Here is a 4,231-nt window from a genome sequence, read left to right on the forward strand (position 1 = left end):
ATAAAATCCTAGTAAGCATTTCACAGAATAAAACATAATTGCCTCAATGTTTGCATAAGAGATACCCATGTGAGTGGGGGGGGCGCTGTTAGGGAAGGGGGAGGAGAAGCATCTCTGCCTTCGGGGGTCACACGTTCCAATCCTAGTATATGTGCTGCTGAAGCGAGCACTGGGGTCACACAGAACCCGAATGGGAGGGTGCTGGGCACCCAGGCTCCCCCGGGCAGAGCTGTCTCGCTGTTCCGTTCTGCCTAGGCCTCCGCTAATCTCATTGGCTGCTCTGGAAGTGAGCTGGCTGCATGAAATATCTCTGGGGGTCATTAGTCTGGAAAGGATTCATTCTAGAAGTAATCAGGCCTTCTGCCACCTCCCCACCCTCCCCCCCACCCCCCGGCCTCTGACAAAACAGCTGAAACTTTTTCCTCTTTAACTTACAATTTTAATTAAGAAAGTCGCCCTTTGGTGAAAATCACAAAATTCTTGTACTTAAGAATCAATAAAATGTGCACAGTCTAAAATGAGATTAATAATGGCCAAACTATCTATTTTGGGTGTAATTATTTATTCATCAAAGAAAACCAGCTGCTTAAAACCCGAGTCCATCATGAATGCATAAGACACTTCACTTCAATTCTGTTGTTAAAATTCCCTTCTATTGCCCCATCTGGTGTTAAACATAAAAAGCAGGAAGGCTCATTCTCTACCTGCATACATTTTAAATAAGAATTTCAACATTATCTTGTCCATTTAAAATAATTGTATGAAAATGTTGAAGAAATATGATCCTGTAAAAGCTGCAAGTCTGACGCGCCCAGGGAGCGAGCAAGAAAGAGCAAAGCCGCTATTATTTAAAATTCATGGAGACTGTGGCAAGATTGATCACAAGAAGCTGCTTCCCGGGACTGTCCCGGAGGGTTCAGCCAAGGCCCCAGACCCTACCGGGGCCGGAAAGCATTCGCTGCCTCAGCCTGGACAGAGTCAGGAGCTGGGCAAGCAGCCGATTCCTCTGGATTCTTGCACTGCAGGGATCCCCATCAGGCCCATCTTGGGCAAGGAGGGAAGAGCCAATGTCTCTGGGGTTTGGGCAAGGCTGAGTCTCCCAAGTCACGTCCCTGAGGCAGGGGCAGGGAGGAGGCTTGGGTGTGGAGCAGGGGGCTCAGGCTAGGCTGAGGACAGGAAAGGAGATGGTGTTAATGGAGTCTGAGTAGTTTACCATCCATCCAGTGGCTGTTATCACTGGCTCTCAGAGGGCAAGTAGCAGGAATCCCAGTATTTCCCCTTACGGGGGTGTATCCCTCCCATTGGCCTCTGCAGCGTGGGGGTCCTGCACTGAGCCAGCCACTCTGGGTTCAATTCCACTCTTTTCTTTTGATGTGACTGTATTTGGGTCTCATTGCTGCTGTTACAAAGTATCACAAGTTCAATGGCTTAAAACAACACAACTTCCTCATCTTACAGTTTTGCGGGTCAGAAGTCCAAAATGGGTCTCACCAGGATAAAATCAAGGTGTCTTCAGGGCTGCATTTCTTCTAGCTCTAGGAGAGAATCTGTTTCCTTGCCTTTTCCAGTTCCCGGGGGCTGCCCATTTTCCTTGGCTCACTGTCCTGTCCTCCATCTTCAAAGCCAGCAGTGAGGGGGTGAGTCCTTCTCACCTGGAGTCACTCTGACTCTCCTGCCTCCCTCTTTCCCCCAAAGTCTCTTTTGCCATGAAGGTAACATATTTATAGGTTTGGGGGATTAAGGTGTGGACATCTTTGGGGGCTATTATTCTGCCCACCCAAGGACCTTAAATAAGTCACTTGGCCTTTCTGTGCCTGTTTCTTTGTCCTAAAGTAGAATTGTGCCCAGTACCTTTTGGTGCTTTGGGGATGATCTAAGGAAATATAACAGTAAGTGTGTTTTGGAATCTGTTAAGTTCCTTACAGAGAGAAGATATTTTTTGGTGCATGTGAAAAAACTCAGTTAAAAGGTCTTCTTCCGGAAGAGACATACATGACTGGGTTCTGCTTAATCAAGTTTAGCATTTGTTTCTTCCCTAAATCAGGTTGTGTCTGCAGGTGGCTTAGCTTCTGCTGTATCTAAAACTTCAGATTGGGGGAGCATGGGTGGCTCGGTCAGTTAAACATCTGTCTTCCACTCAGGTCGTGATCCCAGGGTCCTGGGATAGAGCCCTGAGTTGGGCTCTCTGCTCAGCAGGGAGTCTGCTTCTCCCTCACCCTCTGCCCGCCACCGCCCCCCCCCAACTCGTGCTCTCTCTCTCAAGTAAATAAATAAAATCTTAAAAAAAAAAAAGTTACCCTACAATGTTTGGGACGCCTGGGTGGCTCAGTCAGTTAAGTGTCTCCCTTTGGCTCAGGTCATGATCCCAGGGCCAGTCCTGGGATCGAGCCCTGCATCGGGCTCTCCACTCAGCGGGGAGCCTGCTTTTTCCTCTGCCTGCCACTCCCCCTGCTTGTGTGCACTCTCTCTCTCTCTGACAAATAAATAAATAAAATCTTTAAAAATAAATAAAACTACAGATTGGGGGCAAGCTTTGAATTCTAGGGAGCCCTGTGTGTGTACCTGCAGGCAGGACAGTTTCACACATACCCTCTGCTTGTCAGTCCCCAGACGGAGCCCAGGACAGAGCTGGCCCAAATACACACAGAAAGAGGTGACACCAAGGCTCCGTGTGTGGCTGGTGGAGCAAACCCATGCCCTTACCCCTGGGAAGAAGAGGTCTGTGGTGCCATGCCAACTCTGTAATTTGTGATCTTGGGCAAGTCATTCCTGGGCTATGACTCCACTTCCCCATGACAGTGGGGGGTAGCGGGCCTCACCCTTGGCCACTCATTAGCATCTTCAAGACTACGTTTGGCAGATAAGCCACTGGGGGCTAAGTTTCAACAAGTGCCTGATTGATTTGGGTGCAGCTCGTGACTTGATAACCCCCAAAGTCTGGTCATCACCAAAGGTTCAGGAATCTGGATCAAGACCTTGACCCTTAATGCATTTGCTGATTCGAGGTTTCTCAAGTGTGCCCACGGATAACCTGTCTTAGAGTCACTTTTGGAGATGGGTACAATTTTGTTAAAATACAGATTCCTGGGCCCCCTCTCCATATCTGGGCCGGGGCCTAGGAATCTGCATTTGAACAATAAGCTCCCCAGTGATTCTGCTGTGCTGCCAAATCTGAGTACCAGAGCTCTGAACACAGGGTCAACCGTGTGAAAACGGGGCCACAGTTCCACCTGAAGCCTTCAGCCTTCTCCCCAGGCCACTGAGAGCCTGGTACTCTGGGCTCTGAATTAAGCCTTGACTTTCACAATCCTGCCCAGGCTCCATCTCTCCAAGACCATGCGTCCTCGAGTCTGGCCAGGAGAGAAACCCCTCTGTGGAAAAAGAGCTCTTAGGATAAGGAGTTTCCATGTGGTAGCAGACACAAGAAGGGCCAGGAATCGCCCCGCCAGCCCCCCCTCCATATTTCCTCCCCGCAGGTGAGCTGTCACCTGTCTCCAACACGCCCGCGGCCGCCTGCGGGTTCCTCATCCCCTCCCCATTTTTCCCTTTAAACTCTGTCATTTGTACAGCCTATTAACCTTTAACTTTATGACTACCCAAAGATGAAATACTGGCAGCATTTAAGGTTGAGAATACTCCAGCCCTACCTTCTTAGTTTGCAACAGGGGTGAAGCGCTTTCCCTTAAATCAGTCATTTTTAATATCGGTCACCAAGACGCTACCCAGGGAGAGTATTTTTGGCTCCACATAGCCAGCTGATTCATAATAAATGTGCCAGTGCTGGTTCTCACCTCCTCACCGCCCCTAGGAGCAGAAGTTCTTCCTATTAGCTCCGGGGATAAAGTACTTTATGTATTTATAACACCGCCACTTACGGAACACCTAGCATGGGCTATGTCACATGCATGTGTCAAAGCTTCATAAAGACCCTGCTGAAAAGTGCGCATTTGCCTGCATCTTCGGAGGAGGAAACCAAAGCCGAAAAAGGTTAAGTAGTTTGAGGGCACACGACTACTGAGTGACTGGGCTGGGATTGGCTCCTTGGTCCGTTCGAGTCTGAATTCTGTGCAAAGAAGCCAAAATAACCTCAGTCCGTCTTTGTCAGCCCAGTCATACTAGAACTTCGAGAGACAGTTGCTGTCTCGGGTTGCTGCAAGAGTGTCTCAGGAGTAAGCCAGCTTTAGTGAGAAGGTGCTCCCGTGGAGGGCCACAGAGAGCCTTAGATCCAGCC

The sequence above is a fragment of the Leptonychotes weddellii genome, chromosome 6 (genome assembly GCF_054177405.1).
Source record: "Leptonychotes weddellii isolate Sample4059 chromosome 6, ASM5417740v2, whole genome shotgun sequence".
Lineage (NCBI taxonomy): Eukaryota > Metazoa > Chordata > Mammalia > Carnivora > Phocidae > Leptonychotes > Leptonychotes weddellii.